Source organism: Rattus norvegicus, chromosome 8 (assembly GCF_036323735.1).
Source record: "Rattus norvegicus strain BN/NHsdMcwi chromosome 8, GRCr8, whole genome shotgun sequence".
Lineage (NCBI taxonomy): Eukaryota > Metazoa > Chordata > Mammalia > Rodentia > Muridae > Rattus > Rattus norvegicus.
In genome coordinates, this window is record NC_086026.1 from 51788034 (window position 1) to 51797634 (window position 9601).

The following is a 9601-nucleotide window of genomic DNA, read 5'->3' on the forward strand; positions in this document are numbered from 1 at the left end:
GGAAGTGAAAGCAGAGATGGGAAGGGATCCATTCCCATTATCCTTTAGCTTCCCCCAGCTGCTGTAGTGCTAAGTAGAGGACCAAACCTTTGGGGAACATTCTAGAATGCTAATTGCCATTTTAATTTTGCAAGCTTTTATTAAGAGATTTTATTGGGGTTTATTACATAGTCTTCCTTACATAGGCTGAAATAGTAGGGTAAGTTCTGGCTTGCACAACTGTGAATAATCCCTTTATTCTATTATTTCCAGCGCAAAGGCATGATGACACAGAAGGAGAAGGATCTTTAAAGTGTGGTAAAGATGAGCTCAAGTTCGGAGAAGTTTGTGACCTTGGACAAGTTCCTTAACCCTCCAGTTATTCAACTACATAATAAGGGTAATGAGGCTACCTTACAGTTAATTGAATTGTGTAGGAAATATTACACAAAAGCTCTCAGTATATGCTTGGAACACAAAGACATGAAACAGACACCAGCTCCTTTCCTCCCCATCCCCTGTGCTCTGCAGCCAGCTTTCCCACAGCTCCAAGTACTTCTGTGACTCCCAGCTGGGTCCAGAAGCCTCCTGGGTAGGTCTCTGGGCAACAGACCCTGTGTGAATCCATCAAAGTCGACCTCTTCCTTGTCAAGTTTCCGACCTTATCTGTACTATTGGGTAACCACTGATTTATAATGATTAACTCAGCATTTTCTCTTTTTCACCCAAAGAAACACTTGCTGGTGTATTTTAAGTACCACCCCAGGTTCAGTGGATGAATGCACTATCTGGGGACAATGGAAAATGTGGGTGCTCAATTTAATTGATATCCTCATCCACTCTTAGACTAACGCCTCTCCTTAGAACCAGATGACGCTTAGGACCTGTGATGGATTGAATGACTATTCTTGACCGTCAGTGGCTCCTGTAGCTGGTCACTAGTGCATCTCTCAGTTACCATTTCAGATTTTCCCCAAGGGCAGTTTCTCTTCCTCAAAGAAAAACGCAGCCTCTGATGAGGAGTGCATGTGGGGTCTCAGCTCCTTCCCTTAAACATGGACACTCAGCAGGCGGGAAACCTTCTTCCCTCAGGCAGGACCAGCTCGTGGGGAAAGAGGAGATCAAACACGTTTAATCTCTCACCTTGGCCTTCTGTCTTCAGGGCGGCAGGATCTGAGATAAGTCCCGTTTGCTCCCTTTATACTGTTCTTTTGCCATAGGTGGCTGCTGGCCGCTTAGGGCTGTCACTCTGACATATTTCTCTAGTTCCGCACGAAGACTAACATACCACTTAAATCTTTCCCAACATTCCTCAAACCCTGTGAGTATTACCAAGCATGAAATTATCAACGGAAAACTCAATTTTGAGGAGCTGATTCTTTGGGAAAAATAAGAAATAACATGTCTCCCTGTTAGTGCCGAGATTGGCTTTTTTTTATTATTATTATTTTATTTTCCTCAATAATTTAGTTATTGTGTGCTTCTTAATCTTTGGAGATTAAGCAGAGTTTTTTCACCTCGACTCCAATTTTCTCATAAATCTCTTCATTTGGTTTAATTTAAATGTTTTGGCCGACTTCATGGTTTAATAATGAGAAGTAAAATTGGAGCCTTAATGGCTCCTGAGGAAGGAATTTTCATTTCGTCTGGAATTAAAAGTGCTGTTAAAGAGGGCAGACATCCCGTCAGACAAGCTGCTACCACCTCTGTAAGCGGGTGCCAAATGCAGCTAGATATTATATGTTGCTTTATACCCGGGGTAATTCTCCAATCTGATTTCTTGAAAATCCTTTCGAATCCATCCCTGCCTCCAGGCCCCTGCTTACTGCGCCCTATTGATCAGCTATGAACTCACAGTTGAATGCAGGCCACCTGAGAAGCGCCCAGCTCCCCCATGTATCCCTCACGTGCTGGCCATCAGAGCCAAGGCAAGTGACCCAGCTTCAGCAAAAGCTGTATAATGGGGACCCTGGGCCCTCACTGATCAGATAACTGGGCAGTAGAGGGTACTATTTCAACGCGTCAACTAGAGCAGCCTTCATTTAAGAGAACTCTGAAAAGATTTTAAAGCCCCCTTCTAAGTAAGTTTACCACTGGAGAGAGATATCCGCATCATGGCTACGGGGCTTCAGGTTCCCGCTTATCCCGGAGCTGAGAGGAAACACTAGCTGGGCAGTTCCCCTCGTGAAGAAGGAGGCGCCCTGGGTTCTTTGGCTTGTATAGAATATAGTGGGTCCTCTGAGACAGTTCATGGGAGACCGCCCGGCACCAGGCACAAGAATGGGAGCTAGGTTTGCATAGAGTGGTCCATTCTGCTATGAATTCACTAGGTAGGTAGAAAAAAAAAAAGAATCTCACATTCTTCAAGTATGCCCTTCCTTGTATTCCGAGCCACCCTTCTGTACCACATGCCCTTCTAAGTAAGGACTGTCCTGGGATTACCCACACTGTTGTCCTGGGCTTCTCTTTCCTCATGGATTGTAAATGGTTCAGGAGCAAGAAGCTTGTGGTATAGTGAGTGTGATTGTGCGTGCATGCCTGCGTGTGTGTGTGTGTGTGTGTGTGTGTGTGTGTGTAATTGTGCATGTGTTCATATGTGTGTGTGCATGTTTGTGTCTGTGTGTCTGTGCATGTGCATGTGTATTTGAATATGTTTATTTGTGTATTAATTGACGATTGAGTCAGAAACTCATTCCTCATTCCAGCATTTCCATATGCACGACCGTCTTGTTTCTTAGAGTCCTGGGGCTCCAGAGGAATGTACCCTTGCTTTCCATGACAACCACGCTGGGTAAGTCTTACGTGTGTATACCTACTCTAAGTAAGAACGTGCTGACTCAAAAACGCTAATAAAATTGCCAGAGAACAAAAATCACAATAATAATCATCTTCAGGTATTGACATCTGGGTTGTTTTTTTTTAAATCGCTTTTTGTATTTTCTCTTTTATATCTGTTGAATATGTATGTTTACTTAATTGGTTGGTTGTGTTTGTTTGTTTAAAGGACTTAACATATGGCTTAACTGATACAACAGTGGAAGTTTCACAAAGCCAAATTAAGATTCAAACGAGTGACGGTAAAGGGGTTTCTCAATGCTGACTGCTGCGTTTTCTGTGCTCAGCATCTAAGGCCCAAGCATGCACACAGTGGACCTCTGAGGCCCAAGCATGCGCACAGGGGACCTCTGAGGATCAAACATGCGCACAGAGGACCTCTGAGGTCCAAGCATGCGCACAGGGGACTTCTGCGGCCCGTGCTTGACTACAGAACATGCTCTTACTAGCAAGTATATTAGTAGACAACATACCTCCTGCTATTGCGCCTTTTGCAGCCCCATCTTTTGTTACTACTTCTATGATGCTGGAGGTGTGTATTTCATATTTATTCTGTAGGAGAATATCTCTTGTATCACGATACTTCTCTGCACCGTAGCTTGTTCGTAATGAACCCCATTTCTGATAACGGGAGTCCAAAGTTGGACTTAAGGGACTTTTATGACAAACAGTAATGACTTCATTTTGTTTGGCTTCATTTTGTGAGACCAGGTTTTCTCTGTAGCCCAGACTTAGAACTCTGACCTCCTCGTGCTCCTTTCAGACGCTGGGTAGAAGCCAGAGGGCAATTTTGCCCGTCATTCTTTCGCTTCTTTACCTCATTTTGTTTTTTTGTTTTCTTTTTGAGGCAGGGTCTCTCACTGGCCTGGAACCCACCGAGTAGGCTAGTCTGGTTGGCCAGTGAGCCCCAGAGATAGACTTGCTTACGTCTTCCCATCTCTGGGATTACACAGAGGCAGTAAATACCAGACCTAGGATTTTTCTACACTTAGGATCATTCTTGAATCAGTACTGTGCTGACTGAGTTAGCTCCCCGGCCCTGTGGCTACCATTACTGTCATTCTCTTTATGTGACCATCATCCCCATGCCATCAACTAGCTTCCAATAGAACTGACTTCCAACCAATTATGAGAACCACCTAGGAGATAGGCTACACCTTGATGGCCAAATGGGTCCCGTAAAACCTCCCAAACATCACAGACTGTTGCCAAGTCAGTTCATTACTTGTAGACTCTGATGGCAAAGTTCTTTTGACTTATGTCACTTATGTCACTGAATATGAAGAAATCAAGCTGGAGCCCAGTCAGAAGCTTCACCCCTGCTGACTAGCATCCACAGTGCTGGAAGTTACCGTGCATGCCACCAGAGAGAAAAGTCACCGTCAGTTTAACCCAGCTACAGGTCCTAAAACCCACGAGAGAGACCTGTCTGCAAGACACCAGGTTCCCTCATAGCACAAAAGGACATAGACACTTCCTTAAAAATTGGATTTAAGGTCTAACCCATGAGATGGAACCCATGTTCAGCACAGCTAAAGTGGCCAAGAACCTGAGACTAGGTAGGTTCTAGGTCCCAGAAAAACACACACCACTATTATTCTGATAAACGAACCCAGCAATAAAGTGACGCCTGGTGGAAGTGTTCTACCCATGGATCAACCCTCGTTGCTGAAGCTTCTTCTTACGGTCATTGGCAATTAACACGGAGACTCACAGGTGGACTGTGTGTAGACAGAGAGAAACTGTGGCACACTTAGCCTCAAATGGGACATTTTCTGCAATGCTCTCTCCTCAAGGCTCAGGGATCTGTGCAGAAGAGGAGGAAGAGATACTGTGAGAGCCACAGGTGACAGATGACTCAAAGGAAACAGAATCTTCCTGACACAACAGGACAGATACGTGTGACAACAATTGCAAGACCCTGTATAAGTTGAAATGCCAGCACTGAGATAGAGAAAGGAACACGAAGTCCCACCCCTAACCAAGAAGCTATTTCAATTGATACTTGCTGAGAAAGGGAAAATCAGTTTTCTCCAATGCAGTGTCACTGGATGTACCAGCCACACTCTAGGACAGGACCCATGCCCAGGAGTGGTTGGCCAACCCAAAATGGAAGCCATGTTTTTTTTTTTTTATGCGCTTTTTATTTTGATAGTTTTGTCTAGTTTTTTCCCTTTAGTTTATTCATCTGTATTTTCATTTTTAAATTTTTCCTTTTTCTAAGAGAGAAAGATGTGAAATTGTATGGGTAGAGAGGTGGGTAAGATCTTGGAGGAGCTGAGGGAAGAAAGAATAGGATCAAAATATATTGTATAAAAAGTATTTAAAATAAGAAATCCAAAAGAAAAAAAGAATTACCTATCCTATAGTTAGTCTGTATCTTGTTACATTAACTCACATATGCCAGTGAAAGGTGAACACATTGCTTTGTGCCCAGGATCTTCCTCCTCTTGTCACCTCTGAGCAAAATGGATTGTCAGTTCTTGCAACTGTACCAGATAAAGTCTCCTACCTTTCCCAACTGACCTCATCCATTGTCATGCCTCTTGGGTGCACCCATGGGTGTCCCCCCTTCCCTACCAAGATAAGCATAGCATTCAGCAAAGGTTTATTATTTCAAATGTATAGAGTTGCATTTTTAGCCACAATGGTTTGATCAGGAATGAAGCAACCAACTGCTGGAGACTCTTCTAGATACCTTAGTGAGATGGCAAATTTAGAGCCGTAAAGGCCAGACACAGTTGTCCTTGGATTTGTTTTTCTCTGATCACTGAAACTTGACTTTCTTACACTGGGGTAGGGTGGGACTGTGGGGTGTATTGGAGCCATGGGATGCTCCCCTCAACTAAAAACTGTCTTGGTTGAGTTGAAATAGCTACACTCAAGCCACAAACCTTCACTGCAATTAATAGTAAAAACCATTGTGAGAGTTCTTAATAAAATGGCACTTCTAGTCCAATATGATCTCTCAAGTGATATGTATTTGTGAGCGTCAGAGAGGAAAATTGCATCAAAAAGCAAATGCAAAAATATCAGGGACAAGCAGGATTACAGAGACAGAAAGATTTATCACTGGATAGTGAAAAATTGAGTTAATGTGGTCCCTTGCCAAGTCTCTGTTTTTTCTGGAACAATCCACCCAGGTGAGCTCAGATGAAGTGAGGCTGAGGGACTGATTCCAGTTCTGGGAAGAGCAAGGACTTTGCCCTTGACCTAGCCTTCCCTGCCTGCAGAACTCTGGGTGTGGCATTTCACTTTCAGAGGCTTCTGTTTCCCATCCTCGAAATAATAAGATTTGGCCCACAGGGAGGGGAGGGAGATGCTACTTGGAGAATTAAAGAACAAATGCCTTGCCGTGTAGACCGTGGTGGGTGGGGCACAGGTTCTTTTCTTCCATCCGAACACTAACACTTAATAAGAAAAGGGCAGCATTTTCCTGAACCTGTCAAAATGGGCCAGACTTCCCCTTACAAACACTTGACATGCTAGGACTATAATTTGCTGTCCTTCAAACCATGATGCTATTTTCACATTTTAAAGCAAAACCACCAGGGGAAGTAGATTTTTTTTCCTTGCGAATACAAAGGATACCGGGTTGGTTTCAACTCTATTGGTAAAGAAGAGTACCACCTGCATGGACTTCCATTAGAATGGATAGTCCACTACCCAAGGTTTGATAATTTCATCTGGGAATTTTTTTTTTTTTTATCTTGAAGGGGAGACAGGAGCAAGTCGGCCGATTTTCTCAGAACAGGTTTAAGAGTCAAGAGACCGGATTCTTGTAGCCTTGTGTGGAAGACAAGCAGACACCAGTAAGTAAACATCCCCTCTCACCCTTCAGATAGACCCCCTAGCCACCTACAGGTATTATCATCTTGCTCTCCCCGAAGGCCTCATGACCAAGAAAATGAATGAAGTCACACTTTGGCTCGTTATAAATTATTGAGCTGCTCTTGGCTTGGTCGCTATGAATCAAGGGTACATTAGCATATCCCTGCCACTCACTTTCCCACTTGTTACATTTTTATGAGTATTTGCTCTCTCAGATTTGCTTCGTTCATTCATGCATTCATTCATAAGAAGCAAGCACAAACCGGGAATCCTGTCCCCTGTGAAGGAACAGAAGGCACATTTCTCCGTACTCCTAAAGGCCTTGCTTGGAAAGGTGGGAGGAAGGGGGATAGCACACGCCATGCATAAGAAAACAGGAAGGCCGTAGGAGTCATAAAGGGAGGCCCAGAGTGGTCAAGAAGAAAGAGATGGTTCTTCCTACCTTAGATGCTCTCATCGGGATAATAGCATTTATGCTCGGGTTTAGATATAGGCAAACTTTGGCAATGCAAAGATGACCCCCACCAGCAGGTAGAAACTACCAGAACAAAGGCTTGGGGGAACCGCTTGACATAAGAAGATAAATGCAGGGGGAATCTTTGGATAGAGCAAAATGGAAGTGAGAAGCAGTCAGAAGGCTGAAATCAACAAGAGCCTTGGCTTGTCTTCAAACAACAGCGGCTTCAGCAACTCGGCTGCTCTGTCACATTAAACAAAAGACAGATTATCTGAAAATGTTGAATTACTTAAAAAATTATTTTAAAATGTCTCTGAATTCTGTACTCTGTTCCCAATGGGAATGCTCAGTCTTTAACAAGTCCACTGCTGTGTTGGTTTGAAGGCCGTCTTCTGTGTGGAACGGGTGAAGCCATGAGTGAGTCCCAGGTGGAGAGTGGTGGCCGTCTGGCTCCTCACTGGCCGCTCAGTCACACCACCTCAGAACACTGGGCAGGGTGGCTCGCTCCAGCTTCAGTTGGTAAGGGTGGCACATAGTAGGTCAGCTGAGAAGTCAGCTGAGGCACAGCGTCACTCAGCTGAGACTAGGGGGAAAGATACCTCCTGCCGTATGCATCTGCACGGACCCCGAGCTTTGAAATAACTGACACCGAAAGCTGTTAAGTGAGAACCGGGGCTGTTGAAAGTCAAAAAGCCAGCTCAACTGTGTCTCCAGAAGCACAGGGTAAAGGCCCAAGTGCTAAGAGGTTGTTTTCCACCATTTATGAACTACCACATCTAAGCTCTGTTGCCCCATACACTCACATCCCAACACCGCCCTCCAACTTTCTCACACACACGCATGTTTATTCCACACTGATACACTGGCGAGAACCTGTCTAATCTGTGCTAAATTGCCACACACACCACACACTCACATAGCACATAACACACCACATGCTCTCACACCATCCACACATCACACCCCATTCCTTACAAACCATACACATGACATGGAAACTATACACACGTACATGCACACACACCTAGGCACACACACAGATGCGTGCACACACACAATTACACACTCATGAATACCCTTTAAACCCACTGATAAGAACCTATTCATCTATGCTAAACTGCTATCCACACACACCGTGCTCACACCTCACCCACCTCATATACACATTGACATGAAGCTTCATGCACTTGCTAACCTGTACACAGAATGCAAACATAACACATACACAACACTTCTACACACTTCACAGTCACACATACCTTACAGACAGGCTCGATGACAAAACCTTGATGGTTTTAGTAAGCTTCTCTACATGCAACACTCAGTGTACACACTTGCACGTGCACACACACACACACACACACATACACACCACACACAGACACACACATCAGATTTTAGTTTATAGAGAATGGGGGAAATCTGAAACACAGCTTTGTCTCCTGCAGAACTCTTTTTATCTGATGCTTTTGAAGCTAGTTTGAAAGTCCTATCACATGAGAGCTGGTGGGGAACACTGGTTCTGAGCTGTTCTCCTACCTGTGACTTGGCTGCTTTGGCATTCACATTTCCGCAAGTTTCCATGATTTAAAACGCTTCTCAGTCCACTCGGTACTTTAGGATTACAGATGATGCGGAAACGGAAGTTACTCTTACTTTTAATGGAAAAGCCACTAAGAATCGAATCAGAACAATCCAAGTAGAATGACTTTCTAGGCAGACTCTGTGTGCTACGGATAACAGGATGGTTTAATGGGCTGAAAGGCAGCACCGTTCGATGCCCCTGTATGTTAGAAATGTGAGGATTTTGTTCCGAATTAGTTTCCTATCGCCTCCACACTTTCGGTTCTGTATCCTTACTCCTGTCCTCCAATCTCAAACAGATTGTCCTCATAAACAGCTCAGAGTCCACTCCAGACGGCTGCTGAGCGTAGCAGCATTGCACAGGGCAAGCCTGATGCTTCCACAGCTAATCCCACTAATACAGTTTAAAGAAGCCCGGGAGGGAGATAGTGGCGAGCCTCTCCAAGGAACGGTGGCGAGCAGCCGAGCGAGCAGCCGTAATGAGCACCACAGGAGAGCCCGATTTCCTCCAAACGCAACACCGTGGGTGGGAACAAAGCAAGGGAACCACGGCAACCACAAGCTAGCATTTTGTTCACCGGTTTGAATTAACCATGCTTCCCTCCAAGGGGCATGAAGCAAAGCCTTGATTGTCCAGCTTTAGTGTGAGTGTGGAGGTCAGAGAATCACCTCAGGTGGTATTCCTTGTGTGCTTTCCAATTAAAAATAAAACAAACAACTATTTAAACAAAGTCTTTGCCTTCCAGCTTACCAAGTAGGCTAGGCTGTGGTCATCTCCCAAGTGCTGCTAGAGATGCCCAAGATTATTTTTATACACATAAAAGTATGAGTGCTTTGCTTGCACGCCTGTCTGTGCACCACATGTGTGCAGGTACCTGTGCAGGCCAGTGGAGGGCAACGGATCCCTTAGGACTG

General features: G+C 44.6%; 1 long non-coding RNA gene across 3 annotated transcripts; it reads left to right on the plus strand.

The window, feature by feature from the left end:
- The first annotated feature begins 2873 nt into the window (after nt 1-2873).
- LOC120094129 (uncharacterized) lies at nt 2874-9396 on the plus strand. 3 transcript variants are annotated; one of them, XR_005488124.2, is made up of 3 exons: nt 2874-3346; nt 6531-6626; nt 8986-9396. It is a non-coding gene; the product is annotated as an uncharacterized LOC120094129 (long non-coding RNA). The 3 variants fall into 3 exon arrangements; XR_005488123.2 differs by lacking the exon at nt 8986-9396 and adding an exon at nt 7174-7414 and having other exon boundaries at nt 2878-3346; XR_010054364.1 differs by lacking the exon at nt 8986-9396 and having other exon boundaries at nt 6531-7414.
- The last annotated feature ends 205 nt before the right edge of the window (nt 9397-9601 follow it).